The sequence below is a fragment of the Pipra filicauda genome, unplaced genomic scaffold (assembly GCF_003945595.2).
Source record: "Pipra filicauda isolate LSUMZ 115617 unplaced genomic scaffold, ASM394559v2 scaffold81_size6448238_pilon, whole genome shotgun sequence".
NCBI lineage: Eukaryota > Metazoa > Chordata > Aves > Passeriformes > Pipridae > Pipra > Pipra filicauda.
The window spans coordinates 4,392,057-4,399,247 of NW_024104998.1; the positions used below are offsets into that span (position 1 = coordinate 4,392,057).

Consider the following 7,191-nt stretch of genomic DNA (forward strand, 5'->3'; position numbering starts at 1 on the left):
CACAGCTCTTTGTATTAACCCAATAATTAACCCCCAATGGTCTTAGCAAATACATTTTATAGTGCAAGCAGCAAACTGCAGCATTGCTATTTTTTCTTAAGATCAGAAAGCTAACAGTTATCACACCCCAGCAGGTGTCACTGCCTTAGGACACTGACTCATTTTGACCTGTTTTTAATGAAGATCTAACCAGGAGAGGACAGTGCAGGTTCCACCCTGCCTAGATGGGGTTGACCACTGGTTGCACTGCCTCCTTCCCCTGGTTTTCTTCAGAGACCCATGGGGAGCTTGAAGAGTTTCAGATGCCATGAAGAAGGTACCTGGTATCACCCTGCTGCCTGTTCGGGTCACATTGGCCAGTTATTCTTTACTCCCAGCATGGCTCCCAGGCCTACCAGTTGAAACATCTGTGGTATTTTTCTTGAAAATGCAGTTTGTGTGGTGTGCTACAGGGATTGAGAGTCCTGCTGTGGCCAGCATGGAGCAACTTGTGTGTTTACTTCCTCTGCAATAAGCTGTGGAAATTGATAGTGCTGGTGGGGATCCTAGCATTGCTGCTCAGCGTGTGGTCTCAAAAACACGACTTGACACCTGTCACCAAGGTTGCCTGATTGTTTTTCTTGAGTAAATGAAAAGTAAAGATCCCTGCATGGCCCAAAAGCAATACAAAACTCATATTGCAGATGAAGAGAGGAAAGGAAGGGGCAGTGTTTGCTTAACGCAACATGGACTCCAGCAGGAATTTGATCTTTCTTAATCCTGCTTTATCTAAGTTATTGCAAATTGCCATGGATTTTTGCTATTCCTCTTTGCTGATGATGGTTCTGCAGCATTGAAAGGCAGTAGCATCTTTTAGCACCAGCAAAAATTATGCAGTAATCCAGGCCGGCTCCCAGACATACCCTCACGCACCTGCACTAGCCTGGGCAAGACAAGCTGCTGCTCCTTTCTCTCTTAAGACTCATGAACTTTCTGCAGGACCAGATACATATAAAATGTGATCTATAAATTCTGGCTCTTTTTAATTGTCACCCAAACAGGTGACTTCCAGGCTGGGACCCACTGCTCCTTGGAATTTCTGCTCTTGGCAGTTTTCTCATGTCCCTAATCCCTGTTGCTTATCATGCCTGTCAACATGCTCTGAGCTGGCCAGATACTCAGGTTCACTTCCCTCACGGTTCATAGCTGTCAAACAGCTGCTCACTGCTGGTTCCTCCTCTGGGCTCAGTAGAGATCATGAATCTTCCAGGGTATTTTGCATCTTCTGTACCGGCATAGCTATTTTTTAGCTAACTGGACAGATCGTCATTCTTCACATTAATAGAGAAAATAAACGTGCGAGAAGTCAGACTTACCTACTTTAACTTATTTATACTAAATGCTTTGATCTTTAAACAAAGCTGATAAATCAGAGCAGCAGCAGGGACAAGCAGCATGGTCAATCCAAACTGCTGAAAAATCATGTCAGCCTCTATCTCTGTGCCTCAGGGCAAAATATGAGGTGAACCTACCTACAAAGTAATTGCAAATTACTTACATTTCAGACATTCTTATCTGATTTCTGAACTATTATAATGCATTCAGGTCTTGTTTTTGTGTCAGCTATTTTTGTTTGGGTTTGTTTTTTTTTTTTTAGCTGCAAGGACTACAGATTTATTTTTAGATAAAGGTTGGAGGTTTTTTTCAGAGAATGCTCTTTACAAGCTGCAGAAAAAAAATCAAAAGACTGACAGTGAAGTCACAAAACTTGGCAGCAAGAAGCAAAAGTGAACACAGGCAGTGTGTCTTACAGAAACCACAACCCAGGCACCACGGCATTCAGCTCTGCAGACTGAACATGGCTCTGCTGGTCCCATGCTCTGTTCTGCTCCCAGTACTCAGCTCAGCCTTGGCCAAACAGGATCCCCTGCTTGTTGGTGTCCCACTCTACATTACATGACCAGAAGAGTTTTCTCAAACCTGACTCCTAACAGCACCTTCTCTTGGCAGAGTTAATGAATACCCTGGTGGGTAATTTCTATATAAGGTGAAGAACCCCCACAACGCTCACTTTTCCTGGGAGAACTGGGCTTTTTGGTGTCAAAGCCCATCCATCACTAAAAGCACTTCCTGGAACACGGTTTCTCCTGTAGCAGGAGCCACAGCCCAGAGTTCCCCACACAGCTGCTTCCTGGGGAACTCCAGCTTCTGCTTTGGAGCTTTCCAGACGTACAGGTCAGAGCCTGAGCTACAGATAGCATTGCATCTGCTGGGAACACCCAAATGTTCAGACCCCTGAGAGAACCCCTTGGATAAGTTCAGCTGCAACCTGCACCCACAGAAATCATTCTTGCACCAGCACAAGCATTTGGCACAGGTAGCCCCCCACAAGTGACCCTCTGAGGTGATGGGCTCTGCCAGTTTGGAGTTCTCCTAAACAAAGCTGGCTGTGTTTAACCTTTCTAGGCAGATTTTCAGATTAAGTTCGCACATACCAGGAAAGCAAAGTGTACAATTTGCTCCCTTGTTTGACATAATCATAGGCTGTCCCAGTGCCTGGAACAATTTAATGAATACTTAGGACAGGTTTTGCTGTCAGATCATAATACCGCCTTTCACAAAAGCTCTTGCCAGTGTTACCATCACTGTGTCTGACACTGTGACAACATGAAAGAACCCCCAGAGGTCTAGGTAGTAGTGCACTAATATGATGTGTTTATTCAACCCGCATCAACCTGTGATAACTGTGCAGAGGAATATCCTCTCTGATGTCCATTCTTTGGACATCCTACTTTTAGGATAGAACATTAGGGAAAGGCACTTCATTGCTCCCAAAACACCAAAGGCACACTGTGAACCTCTGTACTCATGTTTATGCAGTGCTAAAAGCTCTGGTGCTGCCATTACACTCCTCTAATAAACCACAGGGGTTTCACAAGAAGGTTGCAGAGCAGTCTTGAGAAAAAGTAAGATAATGAGTTGAGGCACAGAGAGAGACAGGAAGGATCGCGCTGTCATCATACCCAGACTGCCACCAACAGCACTTTTTTTTCCTCAGCGGTCTGAGAACCCAGAACCCAGAAACCCAGAGGGACATTTTAGGTTTTCAGTGAAGCCTGTGCTGCTGGGAAGCACCTTGAAATTTGCTCTGGTTTTGGAACTTTGCAAGGTGGCAGGCCAAAACCTCAAAATGCGGAAAGGAGGAGCTCACAAAATACATTTGCATGAGCCTTGAAGAAGGGTCCACAAGGGGTTGATGGCAAAACCACACTCCCTGACACCCAGAGATGCACCTGGTGTGACCACGTGCTAAAAAGACACTGATCCTTGGGTTTTTATATGGAGAAATCCGGGGCTGACCCTTACTTTGCAGGGAGTGTTTCACAGAGCTGTGTGTGCAGCTTGACTGGGAATTCCCCTGGTTGAGGAAACTCTTGAGCAGAGCCCAGTGCTGTCAGAGCTCCCTGATGGGCTGCTGCTTGCCCCACCTCCACCCTGGGCAACAGCCCTGCTCACAGTATCAACAGGCACTGCCAAAGCCTCAGGTGTTGGTAAGAGACACCACAGGACCATGCCGAGTAGAGGTGGAAACCAAACTCTGGGGTGGACAAGCCTGTTTGCAGACTCAATCTTTACTTCAGCAACCTCTCTGTATGGTTGCAGCTAGGATTTTCACTGCTCGGGTGAATATCCAGCCTCACTACATTCAGTCACTTCAGCTGGCTTTAGCCATTCCTATTGCTTCCTCTCAGCTAGCGATAACTTCTGCAGCCTCCAAGTAATGAATTGCTTTTTTATTTTTTTTTTTTTTTTGTATGAATAAATTTGGGTGTTTGGGGGACTTCACATAACTGAATCAACACAGCATCACTCTTAAAAGTATTTTGCTGGAGTGTGGCTATCGATAATATTCTGCCCTGATCCAGCAGGCTGGACTGCTTGACAGCTTCATCATCTGACAACTGAAACAGAAAAGGGTCTGAATTGATTTCAAGCCTGGTTTTAGAGCACTTAGTCTCTTGCCGCTGCAACATACACTTGCAAAGATCTTTCTTCTGTCTTCATAAAGAAATCTAAAACTTCCTCACGCTGAAAATCAACTTTTTGTAAGTACTCTAGACCACACAAAGATATTCCAGTGGCAGAAATACTAAGATACCTGCGTTGGAAAGGCTATACTAGCAATGGTAAATCAGTTCATACTACACGATAGGATTACCCTCCTTCCTTCGTATTTGGAGGTGGGAAGATTTATCACGGAATATGCTGACTTGGAAGGGACCTACAAGGATCATCAAGTCCAACTCTTAGTCCCACACAGGACCATCCCCAAGAGTTACACCATGTATGAGGGGAGGACAGCTAAAACAAACAGTGACCATGAGGCATATGAAAGCTGAGAGTAAACCAAGTGAAAATGACTCAATTTTCTACTGTGATTCGTTCAATGAGTTACTGCAAGTAGTTTTTCCCTTCTGCTATTTAAGGGGTTTCCCTCTGCTAAATATTACCATGGTCACTGTAGCGTAACATTAATTTGTTTATATAACCCCTGAGCTGCACATATAGACCCAGATGTTATTTCAGAAACGTTACACTTGGGGAAGATTTTCTAAAATGTGTAAATGAAAACTTCATGGAACAGTTAATTTTTTACCTTAACATTAATGGGGCCTCCTTCAGAGTAGGGCACAATGCTAACTGTCCTACCATGAATAGACAGTTGCTCAGCCCTGATGATGCTCTGCTCTGGTCCCCCTGAACCTAAAATTAAGCTTCAGCCTCGTAATGTACTTACTCCTTGTTCCGTTGCATCTCCTCATACCATGCACCAGAAAAAGAAACTGATTGGCTTGGTTTAATTCTGGATTTAATTAAGATAAACCAAAAGAGATGTGTTCAAGAGCACACTGGAAAGTGTAACACTGTATGTATTTATTGCATTTAGTCCAAATATTAGTTAACTTCCAAATCAAAAGTCTGCATTTTTCTATAGCTTATTCTGTAGCTTAAAATGGGTAAAAGACCAAACCTCTATGAATATTTACAGTAGCAATATAATTTCTTTGCTGCCCAATGCATCATTTACAAAATACTGCTTAAGTCCCAAAAGGGTATTCAAGCATTGGCTATGAGCTGTCCAGAAATTTAACAGCGTCTCAGCCCATGTTAATTTTTTCTGAAATAAAAAGCAAAATAAAATTTTATAAAACCTCATATCATAATTTAGGCTGTCCTCCATGAAGTGCTTGTTGGTTGAATTTACTAACAAAAAAGTAAAAATAGTCATATATGTATTTTAGGCTTAACAGATTGATAGATTCAAAGCCCTGGGGAACTTCACCAGTTCTGTGCAAGTGGAAATATGAGGGCAAACACTTATCACAACCCAGCAGAGTGTATTCCAACTTCAAGTTGTATTAAAAAAAAAAAAGAACTGTTTTACTTCTTGGTTAGAGACAGGAACAGCTACGAACAAAGATACTCTTCTGCTTTTGATACTTCATGTGCTTGCAAAGCTCAGCAGAGACCTTTGAGAAATTGTTCCTTTTTACCATGAAGTTCTCGATCCTGGAAGTAAATATTAAAACAGTAAATTATGTACCTTTTATATTTCAGCTTCCACATTTTGTATACTGGGCACTGAACTACTTTTTGGAAAGTAAATGTAAATTCAGGGGCCTTTCCCCCTCAAAGCTTCCTTTTATAGAATTAGCGTCAGCAAGATCTCAAAATGCCTCTAAAGCACTCCCTTAACTTTAGGGAGGGAAAGAGGACCAAACAATAAGACAAGGGTATTTCTATAAGCAGCAATAAGTCAAATACAGTAAAATTTCAGTGTACAGAGTACTGTGACATACACAGTATAAATTAATCTAATCTTCATTTGGCCTCATGACTTTCTTGCATTTTTGTTTGTGGCTTGTAGTGAAAATTTAACAGCATCATTACATTCATATGCCACTGCCACAACAGATTTGGAGCTCTTGTAATACTAGCACTCTCGCCAACTTCCCTTACCATCTAATAGCAAACTAAGAAATACTATTTCCTTAATAATTCCCTTTAAATATTGATACAGAGTCCAGCACTATCACAACACTTCCTCCTCACTGTAGCACTGTGGCAAAATGCAGTGATGCAAATTAGCCAAATTATCTTCAAAGTAAACTAAAATACATTATATAAAGCATGGATGTAACAGTCATTAACAGTTTAGCACTTGTCAGGTACCAGACGGATGGTAGAGTTTGAAAAAAATTATTTCCCAAGTGCTATTTTACTGCACTGTGAACTTGCACGTCAGGCTGCATGTTTTTTAACATCCCATATGCACACAAACACTTTGTTCTCTTGAATGATTTGAAGAGTTGGGTTTCATTCCTTAAGGGGGAAAATAGATCCTCTTTATTTGGTTATTCTACAGTTATGCTATACTTTTCTTTGATAACACTAATGCATGGTTTAGTGCTTAGTCTCTGCTGCCTTCAGCATCCTGCTGCACTCCAAGCAGAGAAGAAGCAGCACTAACCTGTCTTAAAAATTATTATTCCTACACTCTTATGTCAGAAACAAGCTCAACATTGAGACTGGGGACTTACTGTACAAGCATTTCAGTGAGAATGCCATATCCATGCCCTAGGTACTTCTTGCCTGTCTCCTTTTCTGCTTGGAGAAGTGGCCAAAAGCCACTCTTCCCCTCCGAACCACGAGGGAGCAGGGAGGCCTCACCAGGAAGAGCTGGGTTCCCTCTGCCTCCCTGAAGCCTGTGTGAGGATCCAAAATTCCTCAAAAACAGGGGGACACATACCCCTCTGTTTACTGGTACAAACTTCCAGTCAGGTTTCTTCAAAATATCTTTGCAATGAAGAAGGACTGTCAAGGAGGAAAAAAATAAAATTTAATAAAATGGCAAAACCCAGAGAGTAGAGCTTTGCCTCCAGACACAAACAAGCTCTCTCCTTGTGCTGCAACAATCCAGAGCACTCACTGGAAGTAACATGTGAACCCTCATCCTACAAAGAAAACCTGAAAAGGTTTCCCAATGAGCATGGAGCCAGAGAGGTGGACTGGCGTTAACCTCTCATGGTGTACCTGATCATCTAGTTCCACCTGATGTTCAGGCACTTATGCTTCTCAAGCACAGACAACAGCTCCTGAAACACCTGGCAGCTTTCAGGCTTTTCTTCTTGACCCTCTGGATGCTTAAAA

At 42.6% G+C, this 7,191-nt stretch overlaps 1 long non-coding RNA gene across 1 annotated transcript; it reads right to left on the bottom strand.

Moving 5' to 3' along the window:
* Positions 1 to 4,897: 4,897 nt before the first annotated feature.
* Positions 4,898 to 6,617, bottom strand: LOC120325085. Its single transcript, XR_005566900.1, has 2 exons — positions 6,582 to 6,617; positions 4,898 to 5,550 (listed from the first exon to the last, which is right to left on the bottom strand). It is a non-coding gene; the product is annotated as an uncharacterized LOC120325085 (long non-coding RNA).
* Between the last annotated feature and the right edge of the window lie 574 nt (positions 6,618 to 7,191).